This window comes from Macaca nemestrina, chromosome 12 (genome assembly GCF_043159975.1).
Source record: "Macaca nemestrina isolate mMacNem1 chromosome 12, mMacNem.hap1, whole genome shotgun sequence".
NCBI classification, from domain to species: Eukaryota; Metazoa; Chordata; class Mammalia; order Primates; family Cercopithecidae; genus Macaca; species Macaca nemestrina.
In genome coordinates, this window is record NC_092136.1 from 54,746,686 (window position 1) to 54,770,121 (window position 23,436).

The 23,436-nt window shown below is 41.7% G+C and overlaps 1 long non-coding RNA gene across 18 annotated transcripts in view; it reads right to left on the reverse strand.

The window, feature by feature from the left end:
• The window catches only part of LOC105488780 (uncharacterized), a 268,377-nt gene that overhangs the window by 52,128 nt on the left and 192,813 nt on the right, over nt 1-23,436 (reverse strand). For all 18 annotated transcript variants that reach the window (XR_011610825.1, XR_011610831.1, XR_003019623.2 and 15 more), the window contains 2 exons: nt 11,991-12,060; nt 3,776-3,894 (listed from right to left, as the gene is read on the reverse strand). This is a non-coding gene — a long non-coding RNA (uncharacterized lncRNA). The remainder of the gene's footprint in view (nt 1-3,775; nt 3,895-11,990; nt 12,061-23,436) is intronic.

Sequence of the window (23,436 nt, forward strand, 5' to 3'; positions counted from 1 at the left end):
CATGAAGGGCTGTTGAATTTTGTCAAAGGCCTTTTCTGCATCTATTGAGATAATCATGTGGTTTTTCTCTTCGGTTCTGTTTATATGCTGGATTATGTTTATTGATTTGCATATGTTGAACTAGCCTTGCATCCCAGGGATAAAGCCCTCTTGATCATGGTGAATAAACTCTTTGATGTGCTGCTGGATTCGGTTTGCCAGTATTTTATTGAGGATTTTTGCATTGATGTTCATCAGGGATATTGGTCTAAAATTCTCTTTTTTTATTGTATCTCTGTCAGGCTTTGGTATCATGATGATGTTGGCCTCGTAAAATGAGTTAGGGAGGATTCCCTCTTTTTCTATTGATTGGAATAGTTTCAGAAGGAATGGTACCAACTCTTACTTGTACCCCTGGTAGAATTCGGCTGTGAATCCATCTGGTCCAGGACTTTTTTTGGTTAGTAGGCTATTAATTATTGCCTCAATTTCAGAGCCTGCTATTGGTCTATTCAGGGATTCAACTTCTTCCTGGTTTAGTCTTGGGAGAGTGTAAGCGTCCAGGAAATTATCCATTTCTTCTAGGTTTTCTAGTTTATTTGCATGGAGGTGTTTATAGTATTCTCTGATGGTAGTTTATATTTCTGTGGGGTCAGTGGTGATATCTCTTTTATCATTTTTTATTACGTCTATTTGATTCTTCTCTCTTTTCTTCTTTATTAGTCTTGCTAGTGGCCTATCACTTTTGTTGATCTTTTCAAAAAACCAGCTCCTAGATTCATTGATTTTTTGGAGGGTTTTTTGTGTCTCTATCTCCTTCAGTTCTGCTCTGATCTTAGTTATTTCTTGCCTTCTGCTAGCTTTTGAATGTGTTTGCTCTTGCTTCTCTAGTTCTTTTACTTACGATGTTAGGGTGTCAATTTTAGATCTTTCTAGCTTTCTCTTGTGGGTATTTAGTGCTATAAATTTCTCTCTACACATTGCTTTAAATGTGTCCCAGAGATTCTGGTATGTTGTATCTTTTTTCTCATTGGTTTCAAAGAACATCTTAATTTCTGCCTTCATTTTGTTATGTACCCAGTAGTCATTCAGGAGCAGGTTGTTCAGTATCCATGTAGTTGAGTGGTTTTAATTGAGTTTCTTAGTCCTGAGTTCTAGTTTGATTTCACTGTGGTCTGAGAGACAGTGTGTTATAATTTCTGCTCTTTTACATTTGCTGAGGAGTGCTTTACTTCCAACTGTGTGGTCAATTTTGGAATAAGTGTGATGTGGTGCTGAGAAGAATGTATATTCTGTTGATTTGGGGTGGAGAGTTCTGTAGATGTCTATTAGGTCTGCTTGGTGCAGAGTTGAGTTCAATTCCTGGATATCCTTGTTAACTTTCTGTCTCGTTGATCTGTCTAATGTTGACAGTGGGGTGTTGAAGTCTCCCATTATTATTGTATGGGAGTCTAAGTCTCTTTGTAAGTCTCTAAGGACTTGCTTTATGAATCTGGGTGCTCCTGTATTGGGTGCATATATAGTTAGGATAGTTAGCTCTTCCTGTTGAATTGATCCCTTTACCATTATGTAACGGCCTTCTTTGTCTCTTTTGATCTTTAATGGTTTAAAGTCTGTTTTATCAGAGACCAGTATTGCAACCCCTGCTTTTTTTTGTTCTCCATTTGCTTGGTAGATCTTCCTCTATCCCTTTATTTTGAGCTTATGTGTGTCTCTGCATGTGAGATGGGTCTCCCAAATACAGCAAACTGATGGGTCTTGAGTCTTTATCCAATTTGCCAGTCTGTGTCTTTTAATTGGACCATTTAGTCCATTTACATTTAAGGTTAATATTGTTATGTGTGAACTTCATCCTGTCATTGTGATATTAGCTGGTTATTTTGCTCATTAGTTGATGCAATTTCTTTCTTGCATTGATGGTCTTTACATTTTGGCATCCTTTTGCAATGGCTGGTACCAGTTGTTCCTTTCCATGTTTAGTGCTTCCTTCAGGATCTCTTGTAGGGCAGGCCTAGTGGTGACAAAATATCTTAGCTTTGCTTGACTGTAAAGGATTTTATTTCTCCTTCACTTATGAAACTTAGTTTGGCTGGATATGAAATTCTGGGTTTAAAATTCTTTTCTTTAAGAATGTTGAATATTGGCCCCTACTCTCTTCTGGCTTGGAGAGTTTCTGCCGAGAGATCTGGTGTTATTCTGATGGGCTTCCCTTTGTGGGTAACCCGACCTTTCTCTCTGGCTGCCCTTAAGATTTTTTCCTTCATTTCAACTTTGGTGAATCTGACAATTACGTGTGTTGGAGTTGCTCTTCTCGAGGAGTATCTCTGTGGCGTTCTCTGTATTTCCTGAATTTGAATGTTGGCCTGCCTTACTAGGTTGGGGAAGTTCTCCTGGATGATATCCTGAAGAGTGTTTTCCAACTTGGTTCCATTTTCCCCCTCACTTTCAGGCACACCGGTCAGATGCAGATTTGGTCTTTTCACATAATCCCATATTTCTTGGAGGCTTTGTTCATTTCTTTTTCCTTTTTTTCTCTAGACTTCTCTTCTCGCTTCATTTCATTCATTTGATCTTCAATCATTGATTGTCTTTCTTCCAGTTGATCGGGTCAGTTACTGAAGGTTGTGCATTTGTTGCGTATTTCTCGTGTCATGGTTTTTATCTCAGTCAGTTGGTTTATGGCCTTCTCTGCACTGATTTTCTAGTTATCCAGTCTTCCATTCTGTTTTCAAGATTTTTAGTTTCTTTGCACTGGGTACGTAGTTCCTCCTTTAGCTCTGAGAAGTTTGATCAACTGAAGCCTTCTTCTGTCAACCTGTCAAAGTCATTCTCCGTCCAGCTTTGATCCGTTGCTGGTGATGAGCTGCGTTTCTTTGGAGGGGGAGACACACTCTGATTTTTTGAATTTCCAGCGTTTCTGCCCTGCTTTTTCCCCATCTTTGTGGTTTTATCTGCCTTTGGTCTTTGATGCTGGTGACGTACTGATGGAGTTTTGGTGTGGGTGTCCTTTCTGTTTGTCAGTTTTCCTTCTAACAGTCAGGACTCTCAGCTCTAGGTCTGTTGGAGATTGCTTGAGGTCCACTCCAGACCCTGTTTGCCTGGGTATCAGCAGCAGAAGCTGCAGAGGATAGAATATTGTTGAACAGCTAGTGCTGCTGTCTGATTCTTGCTCTGGAAGCTTCGTCTCAGGGGTGTACCCAGCCATGTGAGGTGTGAGGTGTCGGTCTGCACCTAGAGGGGGATGTCTCCCAGTTAGGCTACTCAGGGGTCAGAGACCCACTGGAGCAGGCAGTCTGTCAGTTCTCAGTTCTCAACCTCCATGCTCAGTTCTCAACCACCCAGAGGTGGAGTCTACAGAGACAGGCAGGCCTCCTTGAGCTACGGCGGGCTCCACCCAGTTCGAGCTTCCTGGAGGCTTTGTGTACCTACTTAAGCCTCAGCAATGGCGGGAGCCCCTCCCCCAGCCTTGCTGCCACCTTGCAGTTAGATCTCAGACTGCTGTCCTAGCAATGAGGGAGGCTCCATGGGCATGGGACCCTCCGGCCAGGTGTGGGATATAATCTCTTGGTGTGCCATTTGCTAAGACCCTTGGTAAAGCGCAGTAGTAGGGTGGGAGTTACTGGATTTTCCAGGCATTGTGTGTCTCAGTTTCCCTTGGCTAGGAAAAGGGATTCCCTTCCCCTTTGCACTTCCCACGTGAGGCGATGCCTCGCCCTGCTTCAGCTCTCACTGATCGGGCTGCACCAACTGACCAGCACCGATTGTCCAGCACTCCCCAGTGAGATGAACCCAGTACCTCAGTTGAAAATACAGAAATCACCCGTCTTCTGTGTCACTCACGCTGGGAGCTGGAGGCTGGAGCTGTTGCTATTCGGCCATCTTGCTCCCGACTCTCTCGATGATATTTTTTAAAACCTGTAATTACACATTTGAGTTACAACTATCAATTTTTATAAACCTCAAAGTACATGTTATCTTTAAAAATAAATACATATTTCCAGTGCCATCTCTTTATAGGGCCAAGAAACAATGATTAAAATGATTAGAAACAGTATTAACAAAACCCTAGTGCCCAAATCGTAGTTCTTTAAAACCATTTCCCACTTAAAAAATAATAAATAAATAAATAAATAAATAAATAAATAAATAAATAAATAAACTGAGATTTCTTGGAGAAATGGCTCATTCCAGATTAGGGCAAGGAATGTACAAGATGAGCCTGGAACATTTGTCATACCAGAAAGCAAAGAAGCTTCAAAAGATTCTTAGGCTTGGGGTAAAGGGTCTGGAGACCCTTGAATAAATTCTTCATGGCCATCCAGTGATGGGGTGGACAATACAAGCACCAACAGGGATAAGTACCCCCATGGACCAAACTGTATCAAGTGTTTACACTTTCCAAATTGGTAAATAAATTTTTTTAAAAATCCAGCATTTTTTTCCTGCCTTTCCTATATGACTGTGCTTCAGGATAATTAAACAGCTCATAAAGGGAAACTTCTCTCCATAGATGTAATAATTTAATAAACAAAGAAGAAATGGTAGAAGTAGACTATCATCATTTTGCAATCCAGCCAAAATGAATTGACAGATCCAGCCAATGATTTTCAATAGTTCTAATGTCACAGAGTATGAGGCATCTAGATGTTACGTACTTCTTGATGTTCTAAACTCAAACCTGGATCTGACCAAATCTACGGATCTACCTACCAACCTAGTGTAAATACAGAAGACAGAGGAAGGTGTTAATAACACTACAGGAAGACAAGCAGCAAAAGTCAGGCTGTAGGAAACTACAGGGCATATGACTCTGTTTCTTCAACAAATAAACTTTAAAGAAAAACTGGAGAGAGACTTGAGAGACATCAAACAATTGCAGCGTATGGACCTTATTTGGATCCAATTAGGCTTGGCATGAATGTCAAAGACAGGACTGGGCTTTGACCATGCTCCATAATGTACAACTGAGGTCGGGACTTATCTGTGCTGCGAATCAACAAAGGGCTATTGGGGAAACCCTTGGCCAGTATTCACGTTCCCTGGCCCTTCAATCCACTATCCTGTACCCCTGCCACACCCTCCAGCCCTCTCACTGCTCATGGCATCAGCCCTGAACTGTGTGTCCTGCTCCTCCCATCCCATCCCATTCTTCACTTCTGCTGTTTAAGGCCTCATTGTTCATTCTCCCATTTCTGATTTCATCCATCTCTCCAGAAGCGACACTCAACACTACCATCCCACTGGGTCCTGGGCTCCCCACCACATCCTCCAATCCAGCTCCTCTCTCCAACCATGCTGCCTCATTTGCTCCTTTGAGTTAATGACACGCCAATGGCCCTTCAATCTCCAAACTCCATAGGTCACTCACTACACAGTTCACTGGGCCCATCAGTGCCACCCGGACAGTACATAAACTCTTCTGACTGCACCCACTCTGTCTACACCCAGTCATCTTTCAGGGAGTCACAGAATGTCAGAGTGAGAACTGTCCTGCTTCTGCTGATGGATATCAGTCTTAGGCTCCAAGAGAGCCTCCATCCAAGGAGTCTAACAGATAAAGGCTCCACCCTGCCCACCAGCATGGACTGAATGAGGCCTGGCCCAACAGAAGTCAGGAATAATAGGGACAATGGGCTTCTATTCACACATTTACAGAAGAAGCTAGACATGTTCTAATAATTCCCCTGAGTTATCTTTCACCCCAGGTTAGCTGTCTTGATGGGGGTTTGGACAGAGATATTGGGCTCTAACCCTTTGCAGAACTTAGGACAGAGGCTTTGGGGATGAGATGGGGACCCCATCTAGGGACATTAAGCTCAGGTGAGTCATCCAGCCCCAGAATGAGAGGTCCATTTTCAGACTTAAAAGAGCATCTTCAGAGCTAACCAAAGAGACAAGCAGCCCCTGGCTGAAAATGGGCTAGATGCCTTGTACTTGTGTGTTCTGTTTCTCATTTTTAAAAAATGAGAGTCACTCAATAATTTACATTAGAAACTATGATAATGCAGGCCAAAAGGCAAGAGAATAAGAAAAGTAAGCATTCTTCTAGCAGAAAAACATAAACATAAACAAAGCAACATAAAAAGCAGTTGGCTTTTGAAGCCAGCCATGACTGTGAGGAAGTTTGCCCTTCCTCCTGCCATGGCACTCCTTTGGGAAGCTTCTGTCTTCTGGATAGAAAGCGAAAAGCTCCTTGTATAGCCACTACCGGGAAGATGTTGTGCTGGGTATGTAATCCCGACAGTGCTGAGCAATAAGCATTTCTGTTTCCATCTCACTGATGAAGTACTGAAGCTTGAGGAGGTCATGTGGCTTGACCATTGTCACCTGGTAAAATGAGAAGGAACCAGCACAAGAACTCACATCTGTCTGGTTCCAAATCTCCTGCTTCTTATTTAACTCTTTGCTGCCTCTGGCACAAATCAGAATACCTAATTCTCCCTTCCCACAAGAGCCCTTCACAGTTTCAAAAACAACTGCCAGCTCTCCTCCTCTTCCCTCCTTCCAGACCAATGTTTCGCAGCCCATGTAGTCCCAGTCCTTCGTCAGTCAGCATGACATGGCTTTAAATCTTTGCATCTTTCTTCTCTGAATATGTTCCAATTTGCCCAAATTCCCTTGAAGATGTGAGGCCCAGAAGTGGACACGGATTTTCAGATCTGGACTGATGGGCCAACCAAAGCAAAGCCTGAAGGGATTATCTTCCCCTTTGATCTGGAACCAAAGCTGACGGTAGCACAACTTAGGATGGATTCATTAGCTTTGCTGACAGCCACAACACATAGCTGGCTCATAATGAGTGTTCACTCAGCTAAAGCTCCCCACAGTTTTGCACCCTGGCCTCTGCTAAGCCGCTTTCGTCATCCTACACTTGAGCAATTTGTTGTTTGGAGCCTCCATTCAGGATTTTCCCATTATTGATTTCAATTCCACTCAACAAACACCCACTGAGCTAGGCACAAGCGCCGGCTCCTGGGGAGCTGGGAGGCACAGGCACCATTGTGCTCTACACTGCTATTTTTCCATCCCTAGCCTTGCTCAGAGCTCCTCTGGGCTCTCTTGCATCACTCCTCTGAGGGCCTGGCACACACTGCACTCTTCTCCCAACAGTTCCTTTCACCTTCCTCAAGAGCAGAGCCACACCTCGAAAATTGCCAGGTCCCTGGAGTAGTGTTTGAGTGACCAGAGCTGTGCCAAGCAGGGTATTTTTGTTAGTGAGTGAGCAGCTGCCAAGAACATTTCAGGAGATGATTTATTCCTTCTCTCAGAGCTGCTTACACCAAAGCTCTCTGTTCCCATCAGAGCCTGCACCTCCCATGAAAACCCTGTCACAGTTTGGGATCTGAGAGGAGTCTGTTTGCCTGAAGGAAGAAAAATCCTCTGTTTCTTTCTGCCAGGTTTTCTCACGTGTCCAGGATGTGTCCCCCTGGCCTGGAAATGGGGGTAGAAGTGTAGGGGCTATTAGCTGATCCCAGCCTGGACCCTGCCCAGCAGTTTGTCTGCAGTTGGAGGTGCCATGTTCTTGGCCCCTACCCTCTGACAAGCTGATAGTGCCTGGGCTGAGTTAGGAAGCATTCAATCCCATAAGGCCGGGAGACCATAGTATAATTCTGGCCCTTTCCAATTCCTTGACCCAAAGCTTGAGTTTTAGCTAAAATGTCTTGCAACTTGGTTTGGTGTAAATGGTGGCCACATGGTATGGTGACAAGAGCTCTAAGCTGGAAGCCAGAGAGCTGGGTCTGGTTCAAATTCTACCACTCATCAGCTATGTTTGTGACCTGGGTCTGGGCCTCCGTTTCCTCATCTGCCACAAGAGGGCTGACATACAGACTCTCCAAAGGCTCTTCACATTGCAGTATTATCTGATAGTGTGGCTATGGAGCCAGAGTGCCTGGGTTCACCCCAGCTCTGGCATTTACCAGGTGTGTGACCTGAGGCAAGTTACTCAGGTTCTTTAAACCTTACTTTCCTCTTCTGTACATGGGGATAATACTAGTACTTGCCTCCTAGGATTCTTATGAGGATTAAATAGGCACAAAAGTGCTTACAGTGGTGCCAGGCACATAGTAAATGTGCAGTAGTTGTGGTGGTGTTCTTGTTCTTGTTTTTATCACTAATTACCAAACTGAGTCTAGCCTTAGCTATCAGCGATGGGGCATTCCTATAGCAACAGCTATATTGGCAGCATAGCATCTTCCCAACAGAATCTGTGAAGTCAATTACTACAACAGGGAAACCAATGACCTCAGAACCAAAGATCACTTGAAGCTTCCTCCAGCCCCAGCCTCAGCCCAACCCAGCCCTGGACCTAGCCCAGGCCTGAGGTTTCCCAACCAGGTCAGTCCCAAAGTCCCTCCCTCCCAAGCTCAGGCAGACCCCTGGGCCTGAGAGGTGGGTAACCATACCTGGGCCCCCAAGTCCCGAATCACCAGGCAATTAAACTTGCCTTTTATTGTGGTCCTGAGGATTATAAACAAGCAGGCCTGACAGATGGGTCATTCCTGAGACTCCTGCTTCATTGGCTTTAAGGGCCCCTTGGCGGTAAAGAATTTCAAAGCTGCTAACACCATAGTATATCGAAGTGGAATAAATTCTTCTGAATGGTCCTCAGGTGAGAACCAGTGCTGAGCAAATACCTCCTGGCTTCCTCTTGTAGGACCCAAGACTGACCCCTGGTGGTCTCTAAGACCTCCTGAAGCCCAGACTTTACCATGGCCATCCTTGAGAACCTTCTGTGTCTGAATTTGGTGTTGTCTCTCTCTCTCTCTCTCTCTCTCTCTCTCTCTCTCTCTCTCTCTCTCTCTCCCCCCCCCCCATCTTTTAGAACTCTCTCTTTCTTTGTTCTATCAAAGACAAGACAGAAGTCATTTCCTGAGTCCCTTGGGGGTGGGAATGGCATTGGAGGGAAAGCTTCAAAGTCAGTGCTCAAAACAAAGAGTGGCAGAATATCCCAAGCTCAGACCTACCTTCCTGCCTTCACCCTCTGCAAAGACGTCAGGGTCCCACTTCCGGCACATGGCCAGGCAACCATCACTGGGCTAATGCCGCACACCCTGCTTTAAGGCCAGGACCAAAGAGCTTGGTCCCGGGCTGTGTCTACACAACCTATGCCTTCAGGGCCAGTGTCTAGACAACCTGCATCTTAATAATCCAATCTGCATACCATGCTTTTGTAACTCCTGTATGTGAAGTTCATATCTCTACAATCCAATTTCTGTACACTCTATGTCTCTTTAACATGTGTCTCTACAATGTATCTGTACACTCCATGTCTGTACAACTCCCCTGTACATAATCCTGTCCTGGGAAGCACATATCCGCACAACACGCTCATGCTGTCACACGGGTTTCTGCACACAACGTGTCAGGGCAGAGAATGGATGACCAACCAGGAGGAGTTTTGCTTGTGACTCATTTTGAAAAGAACGCCTTCCTCCTCAATTCATACTCCAGGATGGTGACTGCAAAAGCCATCTGGATTGTTCCTCCAGAAATGGCTCCTTTATCTCAGGACTTCATAAAGACAAGAACAAAGTTAAATGAGAAGAGATAAAAACCTCACTGAGAAATAGCCTGAAAAAGAGATCCTCTATTATGTTTTTGAGGTAATCAAATACACTATATTTTACTCGTAAAATAAACTTTGAAATAAAACATATCTCCAGCTATGCTTCTCTTTTAAAGTAGTTCACACTTTCTGTTTATACTAATTGAGTTAATTAGCATAGTTAATCAGTGATGTCATAGTTAACAAGTTAATCATCACAAGGGGTAAGGTTAGGTAAGGTGAAGATCAAATTTCTGCAGAAAATAGAGCTCGCAACTTTAAACAAGATAAAAAAAGACAATTTTCTCCAAAAAAAATGAAATACTCTTTATTACAATAAAGTTATTCTAATAAATGTTTCCTATAACAATTTTAGAGTCTTGAGCTTAAAATTAGTGTTTAAAAATTAAACATTAAAAATGTTTAATATTAATGGAAGGCTCTCTGTCCATCAATTTTATGATGACAAGATATAGAATAAGCATAGATTTCACTTAAATTTTAAGGTACAAACTATCCAAATAGTTGCTAAGATTTTAGCCATCTAATCTTGTTTCTCAGTGGAATGCTGCTGGCATTGGGGGTTAAGAATATTCTCACCGTGTGTCAGGTTGTCCTAGGCGTTGCGGGATATTTAGCATTCTTGGTCTTGTCCACTGAGTACCAAAGACACCCCCCAGTCAATGTGACAAACATAACCACTCCCAGACATTTTCAAACACACCCCACAGGGTGGTACTGACCCCAATTAAGAAGTGCTGGTCTCAACAAACTTAATTGCTTATCCAGGGCTCTACATTCTCAAAACAGGGGTGGATAGCTCCTTAAAGTCTTCCTCAAGGTTTTTGTTAAAAACATGTAGGCTTTGGCTTTAACTTTAATTTTTTTATTGAAATTTTTATGGAGATGATTATAAAGTCACATGCAGTTCTAAGAAATAATACAGAGAGGGTCTTTGTACACTATGTCCAGCTTCCCCATGGTACAAAATGTTTGTTTTGTTTTGCAAGACTATAGTATAATATCACACCAGCATATTGACACTGATACAATCCACCCATTTTATCCTGATTTCCCATTTTACCTGTACTGATTTGTGTGTGTTTGTGGGGTGGGGATTGTTTCACACATTATTATCACCTGTGTTACGTTCATGCCTCCACCACACAGTGAAGACATTTCAACACTACCAGGGTCCGTCATCTGACCTTTCATAATCACACCTGTCTTCCTCCCATGCCACCCGCCTTCCCCTAGGTCCTAACTCCAGGCAACCACCAGTCTATCTCCCAATTCTAAAATGCTTTTATTTCAAGAATGTTACATAAATGAAATCATGCAGTATGCAACCTCTTGGTATTAGCTTTTTCCATGCAGCAAAATTTCCTATAGATTCATCCAAATTGCTGCATATATGAGTACAGGTAGTTTGTTCCTTTTATGGTTGAATAGTATTCCATGGTATGTATGTACCACAGATAGTTTAACCATTCAACTGTTGCAGGACATCTGGACTGATTCCAGTTTTTAGCGATTACAAATAAAGCTGCTATAAATATCTGTGCACTGGTTTCTCTGTAAATGTATGTATTTCTCCAGGAGAAATGCCTGAACCTGTAATTGCTAGGTGGTATGGCAGTTGCATTTTTTAAAAAGAAACTGTTAAACTGTTTTCCAGAGTGGTTGTGCCATTATTTTGATATCATACGTTCTGCCCATTTTCTAATTCGATTGTTTAGTTTTTTACTGTTGAGTTTTGAGAGTTCTTTATATACTCAGATATTAGTCTTTTGCCAAATACGTGGTTTGCAAATAATTTGTCCCAGTCCACAGAGATTTTCATCCTCTTCACACGAGATTTCAGAGAGCAAAAGGTAATAATTTTGATGAGATCTAATTTATCAAATTGTGCTTTTGTTGTCAAGTCTCAGCACTTTTGCCTAGCTCTAGATCCTGAAGATTTTCTTCTTTGTTTTTTCTAAAAGTTTTATAGTTTTATGTTTTATATCTAAATCTGTGATCCATTTTGAGTTAATTTTTGCATAAGACATGAGGCTTAGATTGAGTTGGGTATTTTTTTTATTGCCTTTGTGTCCAATTGCTCCAATACCATTTGTTGGAAAGTCTACTTAAATTTAATTTTAATCTAGGCTAAATTAAAGACATTTGAGGTTTATAATCATTTCCCACACATGCACAGGAGTAAGCAACAGAGTTCACTAACAGTCAACACAAGCATGCATATTTATAGCTACTTACTAACCAGTTAAAGCAGTGGTATTAAACAACAGTTTCAGAAAAATATCTGCAACATATATCACAATTGAAGTTCGAATGTCTATAATACCCAAGGAATTCTTAGAAAGTGAAGGCCAAAAACAGAGGCAAAAACACCTGAGAGAAAAATGAATAAAGCCAAGTATGGTAGAACATGCGTGTAGTCCCAGCTACTTATGAGGAGTACCTGAGATGGGAGGGATTGCTTGAGCTTAGGAGCTTGGGACCAGCCTGGACAACATAGAGAGACTCCATCTCTAAAAAAGAAAAAGGAGCCGGGCGCGGTGGCTCAAGCCTGTAATCCCAGCACTTTGGGAGGCCGAGACGGGCGGATCACAAGGTCAGGAGATCGAGACCATCCTGGCTAACACGGCGAAACCCCGTCTCTACTAAAAACACAAAAAATTAGCCGGGCGAGGTGGCGGCGCCTGTGGTCCCAGCTACTCGGGAGGCTGAGGCAGGAGAATGGCGTGAACCCGGGAGGCGGAGCTTGCAGTGAGCTGAGATCTGGCCACTGCACTCCAGCCTGGGCGACAGAGCGAGACTCCGTCTCAAAAAAAAAAAAAAAAAAAAAGAAAAAGGAAAAGAAATAAAAAAGAATGAACAAAAGTCACAAATAAACAATTTACCTTAAAAAGATATGAAATGCTCCTAAACACTTATGAGAAGTTGTTCAACTCATTGTAAGAGTAATGCAAATTAAAACTACATTGAAATGACATTTATCACCTATGAATAATGAGCAAAAATTTTAGAACTTGGCAGCACTCTATGTTGGCAAGGCTGAGGAGAAACAGACACTCTTACACTTTGCTGGTAGGAATGCAAAATGATACAGCCTTATGGAAAGGAACTTGGCAGTATTTAACACTATATATGCATTTACCTTTTGTTCCAGAAATCCCACTTCTAGGAATTTACTCTAAAAATATGCCTGCAAAAATTCAAAATTATATATGTACAAGTTTATTCACTGCAGTATTATCTGTCATTGCAAAATATTGGTAATAACCTAAATGCTCATAGATAGATTTATCGAATAAATTAAATTATATCCATATAATGCAGTGCTGTGCAGTGGTAAAAGAGAATGAAGATGAAGCAATATGGAGTGATTTCCAGGACATATTTTGTAAGTGAAGAAGCAAAGTGCAAAAGAGTATACGTAATAGTTTACCTTTTGTGTAGGAAGAGGAAATAAGAAAATTACATGTATTTTCTTACTTAGTTGTGAAAGGAAATTGAGAAAAGATAAGCCAGAAACTAATGAGAATGGTCCCCTACAGGGTAGATGGGAACCAGGTTAGATAGAGGAGGGATATTTCGGTGAGGATAAATTATAAAATAGTTTGGAATTTGAAATCATATTAATGTTTTAAATACTTTTTAAAAGATTAAATCAAATCAATTAAAATGTCCATTTAAAAACTCTAAAATAGAATATAAAAAGGAAAAAAAAAGCCTAATCATAATATAGCACAACCATAGTGAAAGGAAAAAAACAAGAGAACTAATAGACAAGTAAAGGGAAAAATCAAGTAACTTTTGAGCCCAGTCCTTTGACTATACCCTCAATCTAAAGACAAAAAGAACTGTGAATAAATAATTCCACTTATAGGTTCACATTTTGCAGTAGTATGAGGTAGCAATCCTGAAATTACTTTCTGTGAAAAATAGGATTAAGCAAATAAATAAATAGATTGAAATGGTATGTATTAGGGTTCTCTAGAGGGACAGAATTAACAGGATAGATATATACATAAAGGGGAGTGTATTAAGGAGTATTGACTCACATGATCACAAGGAGAGGTCCCACAATAGGCCATCTGCAAACTGAAGAGCAAGGAAGCCAGTCCTAGTCCCAAAACCTCAAAAGTAGGGAAGCCAACAGTACAGCCTTCAGTCTGCAGTTGAAGGTCCAAGAGTCCCAGAGCTGAAGAACTTGGAGTCCGATGTTCAAGGGCAGGAAGCATCCAGCCCAGGAGAAAAATGGAGGCCAAAAGACTCAGCCAGTCTAGTCTTTCCATGCTCTTCTGCCTGCTTTTTATTCTGGCTGCATTGGGAGCTGATTAGATGGTGCCCACCCAGATTGAAGGTAGGTCTGCTTTTCCCAGTCCACTGACTCAAATGTTAATCTCCTTTGGCAACACCCTCACAGACACACCTAGGAACAATACTTTGTATCCTTCAATCTAATCAAGTTGACACCATCACAGGATGGAAGCCAGGTTTTTCACTGTGAGGGGTGGCTGTTACAAATACAGAATGGGAGAAGCTTAGGATGAACCCCATGATATAGGATTGAAATTAGAAGTAATGGGTGGATAGATGTGTGTGTGTGTGTGTGTGTGTGTGTGTGTGAACTGTAAACTGAAAACTCCTAGAAGTTATGATATGCCACTAGGAATAACCATATCTACTACCAGGTTTTATTTATTTATTTATTTATTTATTTATTTATTTATTTATTTATTGAGACGGAGTCTCGCTCTGTCGCCCAGGCTGGAGTGCAGTGGCGCAATCTCAACTCACTGCCAGCTCTGCCTCTCGGGTTCATGCCACTTTCCTGCCTCAGCCTCCTGAGTAGCTGGGACTACAGGCGCCTGACACCACACCTGGCTAATTTTTTGTATTTTTAGTAGAGACAGGGTTTCACTGTGTTAGCCAGATGGTCTCAATCTCTTGACCTCGTGATTTGCCCGCCTCGGCCTTCCAAAGTGCTGGGATTACAGGTATAATCAGCCTCCCAGTAGCTGGGACTACAGGCACATCACACCCAGCTAATTTTTGTATTTTTTGTAGAGATGGGGTTTTGTCACGTTGTCTAGGCTGGTCTTGAACTCCTAAGCTCAAGCAATCTGGCCACCTTGGCCTCCCAAAGTGTTGGGATTACAGGCATGAGCCACCATGCCAGCCCAAGTCTTCTAAACATTGTTTCTTACAATAATATGAGGGTTTCTTGAAGAAATGGCTGATTGCAAGTTTGAGCCAAGAAGGACCTGGGATATCTTAAAAGTAAAGAAGTACTAAAAAAAGAAAAAAAGAAAAAGAAAAAAAGAAAAGCAGCAGCAGCAGCACATCAAAAAACATAGAAGCCAATTTGAGGGGACTTCTCTTGGTCAAATCTGGGTCAATGTGACATCAAAATACATAGCAATAATAACGTCTTAAAACTCATTGAAGGCCAGGTGCGGTGGCTCACGCCTGTAATCCTAGAACTTTGGGAGGCCAAGGCGGGCAGATCACCTGAGGTCAGGAGTTTGAGACCAGCCTGGACAACATAGTGAAACCCCATCTCTACTAAAAATACAAAAATTAGCCTGGCATGGTGGTGCATGCCTGTAATCCCAGCTACTCGGGAGGCTAAAGCAGGAGAATCACTTGAACCTGCGAGGTGGAGGTTGCAGTGAGCCAAGATCATGCCATTGCACTCCAGCCTGGACGACAAGAGTGAAACTCCATCTAAAAGAAAAAAAAGAAAAAAAAGAAAACCTCATTGAATAAAATAAGAATCTATGAGTGTATGCCGATATAATTAAATACGTGAATAAATAAGTAGGAGATAAGAGAAAGATCTTTCTTACAGAATTATGCCAACAAATTGATGTAGAAAAAATGATGGAGTTAGATAAATTGCCATTTTGCAAATCATCACAGTTATAATAGATTCAAGAGTTAAACAAAGTTTATGGGAGGCCCCTGTTTTGGATGAGCCTCCTGCACCAGGCCCAAGCAGACCAGACCAAACCAGAATGGATATTTTGTGCTGAGTGCCATGTCATCAATCTGAACTTTGAAATAGGCAAGTTTTCCAAAAATCAGGAGATTCTAGTCTACCTGAGTCAGCATAAGGAAGTCCCCTCTGTTTTAACCCCATAATGAGAGCAACTTTGAAACAACCAATCCACTTTTTATTCTCTGTTTCTGCTTTCTTCAGCCCTTTTCAGCCTATAAAGTCAATCTCTCCTGTTCAGCTCATTAGAACAGTCATTCTTAAAGAGATGTTGCCTGATTCTGGAATGGCAAATGGAAGTCAATTCAATCTTTAAACTAAATTTGTTATAATTTTCTTTTGACACAAGTAAGAATTATCAGTGAGTGCTAAAACTAGTGGGTGATGATTCAATAAGGAACAGGATATTTGCCTAGTTTTAAAGTATCTTTCACAAATTACTTATTAATTACACAGGTGAAAATAATAACTTATAGTGAGGAAACCTGGAGGACACCAATGTAACCAAGGGATTAATGCCACCATCACCCATGAGACAAAGCAACCACACGTGCCTTCGAATACCATGTTCTGAGAAGGACACAACATACATCTGTGAGCTTCAAGCTCAAATGCAAGATCTGAATCTCATCATAAGGAAACATTAGACAAACTCAAACTGAGGGACAATTTACAAAATTACTGACCTGTACTGTTCAAAAATGTCAAGGTCAAAAGCTGAGGAAATGTTCCAAATTAAAGCAGACTGGAGAGATATGACAACTAAATGCAATGCAGGAGTCTGGATCAAATCTTGGACTGGGGGGAAAAATCGCTATAAAGGCAATTGGCAAAATTTCAATTTGAGCTGAAGATTAGATGACAGCATTTTATCAGTGTGAAATTTCTGAATTTTCATCATTGTACTGTGGTTATATAACAAAATGTCCTGTTCTAATAAAATACACACCGATATATTTGGAGGTAAAGGAATATAATGCCTACTTACTCTCAAATGGTTCAGGAAAAAACCGTTAATACTTAGAACAAATGATAATGCAAATAGGCCAAAAAGCTAACTTGGTGAATCTGAGGGAAGAGTATATGGGAGTTCTTTGTACTATCGCAACTTTCTGTACATGTAAAATTGTCTCAAAATTAAAATTTACCCCCCAAGATCTTTTCCCACCAGTAGAATTTTTTCTTAAGTGAAATTACACCTGGAAGCCCAATGTGTCCAACAAATAAACTTGGAGTCGTTTGAGTGAAATGGGGACGGTAGCTCCAGAGGTCTGCCCACAGATTCCCCTCCCACTGTCCATAGATACATCTGAAGGGCAAGGAGATAGCAACTTGGCTGTTCACAGCCAGTCCCTCTCCATCAGAGCACTGGATGTGCCTAAGGTGGCGTCTCTGTCCTCACCCTATTCAGAGCCTCTTCCCTGATCACCTCTGCCCTCCACTTTCCTCTGAGTCATGCTCACTGTGCTAATCAGGCCTCTTCCTAATATTTATGCAAATATGTTCATTGCAGAGAATTCTCACACTGTCTGCTATTGCCAAGGGTTCATGATGCTCAGAAATGTTCTTCCCCAATCCCACAGGGCTTCCCAGTTGCTAGTCCCATTTCTGCTTCAGGCGCAGCTGCCCACACCTGTACTACAGATGGACTTCAGAAGAAGGAGCTCTTCTTGAAGAAGACAATGCACTATGCCGTTCCCTGCTATCTCCTCTTCGCTCTGTAAAATACCTCTGGCAGCTGGAGTGGAACTCTTTGGCATCAAGCAAGGAAAAGATACTGTATTTGTTCCTGCTGCAACAAACTACCATTATTATGGTGACTTAAAGCAACACAAATTTATTCTCTCACAGTTCTGGTAGTACATAGCCGAAGACCAATTTCACTGGACTAACATTGGGGTGTTGACAGCGCTAATTCCTTCCAGAGGCTTTGAAAGGAGAATACATTTCCTTGTTTCTTTCAGCTGCTGGTGCCTGTCTGTCTTCCTTGGCTTGTGGCCTTCTCCTCCATCTTCAAAGTTCATCACTTCAATCTCTGCTTCCACCATCACATCACCTTCTCCTCTTCTGTCGAATCTCCCTCTGCCTCTCTCCTATCAGGACACTCGTGATTACCTTTAGGGTCCACTCAAGGAACCCAGAATAATCTCCCCATTGCAAGCTGCTTAATCACATCTGCAAAATACCCTTTGCCATGTAAAGCAACATTCACAGGTTCTGGGGATTCAGAAGCAGATATTTTTAGGGGCCACTATTCAGCCTACCACAGAGACCTAAATTGATTGCTGCCCAACAGCTTTTCCCCGTTACTCAAATTCCCCAGCCTTTATGATGATTTGCTGTCTTTCATTTAGTTATTCCCCCAGGTGCACTAATTTGAGTTCAAAGTAGCTCGTTTGTAACGTACGCTGCCTTCATTTTGCTGCTCTGCCCTACTGTGCCCCCTGCTGGCAGGTGACACTACAGAGCTTGTACCCACACAGCCCTTACCTCATACAAGCCCATTGTCAAATGAATTGATGGACAGCCCTAGCCCTGGATGGAATCCCCTGAAAGCAACAGAAAGGAGGTTGAGCAAGAAGATCCTCCACTGTTTTCCAAGCCTCTGGCTGGGGCAGATTGAGGTCTCCCTGGGAGATCTCATCAGCAACAACCACACTCATAAATCAAAAAGGAACTGAGCCACAGTGCTCCTGGAGAATGAAAGGGAAACAAGAACATTGGTTCATGTTTGGGCTGATTCTAAACTATATGGGAATGAAAGCTTTGGGGGTGATGAATTTCCCTTTAATGCTGTCACATCTGTAGTCCTGGAGGTTTAACCTCTGATTTTTGGCTGTAAAACCAACATTATTTCTGCAAAGTTGACACCAGATGCTGCCAGAGAGATACAGCTAAAGTGATAAAAATCTATTTAACAGATTTAGTGAAGCAAATACAAACTAATTAACAATTTTAGAATTCGGATTAAACACTAATTCTTTTAAACCATAAAAACTGAGATGAACAAAAGGAAAAAAAATCTTCTCCCTCTGAATAACTCAAAGGAGCCATCTGTTTGTCATTGAGAAAATGGCCCAATTGATACATTTTGAACAAATTCCTACTTTTTTTCTGGATTTGAATGCATTATGGACAGCCAGCCCAGAAAGGAGGCACATCACTCCCTGGCTAATGTGTCAATCTGGGCTTCCCCGAAGCTCCAGGAAACAAACTATTTGTGCACTGACTCAGAAATAAGGAGGCAAAGACTAAAATGATATCTTTATGAATCCTGCTGGAGGCATATGTTTTTGACCGTCAGTAAGAAAAGATGGCGTGAGGTTCCTTCTAGCTTCCTCATGCAGTAGCCATTGGTGAGACACAAGTTCTTCATTAGCATCTCTCAACAAGGGCTGAGGAGCCTCACTGCTGCCATTCTGAGACTTTCCAAATTAGGCCAAGTCTGAACCATGAAATTGTGGAAACTGAACTTGCTGACCTGCCATCTCCCCACCTGGATGTTCTCAGCCTCAGTATGCAGTCTAATTCTAGAACACAGGCTATAGAATTAATCCCATCCTAATCAGGGTCAGGTGATGAGGAGAAATTGTTTACTCTGGTTGCAAAATTCAGTTGATTTGACATCAAATCTGTCTGACTGTTGGTCCCCTTCTGAGTGGCACCTGGGAAGAACTCAGATCTATTGTGAGCTACTTGAGGATGGAGATCTTTGCATCCCTTGTGCCTAACCCAGAGGCCTGCATATATAAATGCTCAATTAGTAATAATAAATTACCACTTATTGAGTGCCAATTATATGCCAGACACTGTGCTATCCCACTTAGTCCTCTCCATGACACTATGAAATATATGTTATTATGATCCCTGTTTATAGATAAGAAAACTACATCTTAGATTAAGAAATTTGTCTAAGTTCATACAGCTCCTATGTGGCAAGATAAAGTTAAAACTCAGGCCTGTCTAATTCCAGACACTACACATATTCTATAACCACTACACATATTCTGCCATATGCATGTACACAATAAATCATTCATTCACATTTCGCTGTATTCTAAAAAAAGTTTGTGATTACTTTACAGAAATACAGCTAGTAGAACTCAATTGGGAGTACTGAGTTTCAGGAAAAATAACGGTGTAAAGTCAAATTGTTGAGCGCATCATCAGTCCATATTAGGTCAGTGGCAGCAGTTGGGGAACAATCTGAGGTATTCCTTGAGGTTTGGTCATTGAACTCTCGAAGCAGGCAAGGCTGTGGACAACTGGTTCCAGGATGCAAGAGAAAGTCCCATCAAGCTATGATGACCACAGAAAAGGTGGCCAAAGACCATGGAGGGTGAGCTGCAAGTGGACCAAGCCTGCCAATAGGACTTTGGGAACAGGTCCCGTGGATCTGGTACTATGCTGCTTCATTTTCTCCCAAGTGGGTCCATGTTTGGAGGCTAGAAATAACATGTTTTAACAACTCAAAATTTCTTATTGGGTTGGGGCATTATCAATGCCAGTTACAGTCCATATTCTTTTTATCTGCCCATCCTGTAAAAGGCATCCAAGCTCATGGATTCCTTGTAGTTGTCTGAACATTTCCGTGGTCAGAGTTCCTTCTTTACTCCAAAAGATCCTTTACAATTAGAAATATATGCCATTCTCTTGGGACCTCTTAATGGCTATTATCTAAAATTCTCTTGATGATACAGTTACACACTTGAATATTGGAATAGCACAAACATTTTTCAGACTAGAGTTTCTAGTCTGTACTTCTGGACAATGAGCAGCCAGATTAGACTCCTAATTCCTAAGCCTACCACTGGGCAGGATGGCAAGTGGTCACTATCAGAGAAGCACAGCAGCACCACACCAGATACAGAATAACTGAAGATCAAAACTCAAATGAGTAATTAAGTTGCCTCAGTTTGCCAGTAAATCTGAGAACAGACCAACTTTGATGAGATATAGATTAGAGCAGGTAGAAACTGATTTTGTCACACTCTGGCAGCTTAAGCCCCTGATCTTTCCCTCAACTTCCGCCCCATATCAGGGAGCTAGTCATGCCATTGGGCATTTCATGCCAGTATTTCTCAAACTAGGGCCTGTGGACATTTTCTCTGGGTTCATGAGATTCTGATATCGTTTTTTTAATTTGTTTTCATATTGATGAAAATATAATCAATATTTATCTTGCGGGTCAACGGAATGACCAACTCAACCCACAGAATTTCTATGTCCACATGTAGATTTGTGTTTATGACAGCATAAGGGTCAAATAGAATTGCTTTAATTCTCCCAGACTAGTGAAAACTGAGTGTGATGGACTTCAACACGATCATTGACAAGTGAAGAACAAATGACCTCACAGCATCCTGTAGAAACAAAGGTGTCATGATATTTAGGATAGAGGAAGATAGCAGACACACTGAGTCATCATGTGGCATGCAGCACATTCAGCAGAGCCATGGCCAACTCACACGAACCTGTGCCATAGCCCCAGGACCATATCCACATGGCAAGAAATGATTTTGTTTTAGCAAACCAACATCACTGGTCATATTAATCTGAATTCTATTGATTTTGTGGATTTGTTTGTATTTTATAAATTCATGAAAGCTTGTCTAAGCTTTTATGTTAAATGTTAATGTTTACATAGTTTTGCTTATACTTAAATTTATACGTGTGTTATGTTTTTAAGATTATACTTAGTTTAGCATCTGTGTATATTTAAGTTAATTATGATAATAAAATTATTTGTCAGCATTGTTTTCTTTTAAAAAGAGACTATACATCATTCAAGCCGGAAACACTATTTATTATTCTCTGAATATTACATCATTAATTTCTCTAACACAGTGGCACTTGCCCCCTGTTGGTGAATGGGTGTGTTTAATGTATTCTAATGGTTAGACTAACTTCTTTACTTTGCTATGGCCTCCTTGTTCGTAATCCATGCTCCTGAAGAATGCTGAAATGATTAGTAGTGTTAAATAGGAATAGAACATAAAGTCCTAGAAGGTTCTGAAGGCAAGTCCTCGAGGGCTAGCATTTTGTCAGAAGGAAGAAGCAGAAACCCAGCATCAGATCTGGGGAAGACTTAGTTGTACCCAGGCAGCAGGACAGTCCAATGCTCATCCCTGGGGTATCTTGATCTCCTCCCACCATTACCATTAAAAACAGGCCTGGAGGACTCAGCCTGCAGCTGAAAATCCACTGGCCCCAGGTGTGAAGTGGCAAAGGCTGAGAGGCAGGACCCAGACTGCTGAATTCACAGATTGATTGCTGGCCACAGAGTAAACAAATTATTTTAGATATAATTAAGTGTAGACAATAAAACACCGAGGCCATCCCAATAAAACATCACATTACGTCTGACTTGGGCTATACAAAAGAAGAGAAGCAAGACCCCATTAGAAGAAATAGTTGACATATTAGAGATTTGCCCTTAAGCCCCATCCATGGCCCTTTAAATGTGGCCAGTCTGCACATGGACAGCACTGGGATCTGAGGAGGGGATGCCACCTGGGACAGAGTGACTATCAAGGTCAGTAATGCTCGCTCTGGGCCACTGCCTAGAACAGTTCCTGCCTATCCTGAAGCAAATACCCACAAAAATCCAAGAGGGCTATATGAACGAAGGAGGTAGAGAAGCTTTTACATGCAGACACAGTTGGTTTATATTAAATACATACACATACTTTTTAATCCCACAAAGAAATATGCTTTCTGCCATTTTTCTTGAAACACACAACCCCTTTGGGGCTATCTTTCATGTGTTTTCATTGTTACTGAAGACATGGATACAGACAAATACTTTTCTATCATAAGGGAAACAATAGTGCAAGGGTGCTGCAAAGGATAAGGGACACACAGTTTAAAGTCAACAGATGGTGTGCTGAACTCAACAGCACTCGCTCTGAAAATCCCAGGCCCTGCTCAGGCCTGCTGAAGCCACTGTATATGCCTTGCTAAGGCAAACATCAGTTCAGCTCAGCATTAATTCCAGGCAACTACAAAGGGAGCAGAGAATGAAATGATGTTCAAAGGCCATTTATCCTTCAGATTTGGGCCAACCATTCTCCAGTGTAACCAGTTTGCTGCTGGGCATCTTTTTCTGTAATACATTAGTTAACAACCTATATCAGATAATAGAAGTAGATTCCCAATGCAGAATACCATTACGTGTCTGGGTATGCATAATGAGGCCATTTCCACATCTTGGCCAACAGCCCACACTAACACAGCTCTGCTGACGTGAGTATAACAAATTCTATTAAATGAAAAACCCAACATAATGGCAGCTATTAATACCTTCTAATATTAATAGGCAGCATGAATCTCATGTAATAGAATGTGTCCACTTACCAAGCACTTTGTTTCACAGCTCTTCCCAATTTCTTCAAGTGCCCTCCCACCACCCTGATCACTATCTGCTGGACACTCTCTATTTGTCATAATTACCAAGGTGGGGGCTGGAGGGGCCACCAATGCACTAACAGCACATAAAAAGTAACTTCAATTGGGACTCTAAAGCTCTCTTATTCTCTCAGCTATATCCACCCCAAGAGGAGAATGAACACAGGAGACATCCTCTTTAGTATAACACACTCTTGTTATCCTTCAGATCTCAGCTTTGGTAGCACTTCCATCAGGAAGACTGATCTGCCTGTCTCCTCCACCTCAGTAATAACAACAACAACCAGATTAAGTGTGCTCCAACAAGGTTCTCCAGGACTGTTGGTTTTTCCGTATTTGCCATCACCTCTTGCGGTCTTCTTGTTAGCGGGGTCCTGGCATCTCTCCAACCAAAGCATAGAAAACATTCAATAAATATTGAGTAAGTGGACAAATGATTGAATAGATTTTTAGATGGATTAATGCATAGGTAGATGGGTGGATGGGTGGATGG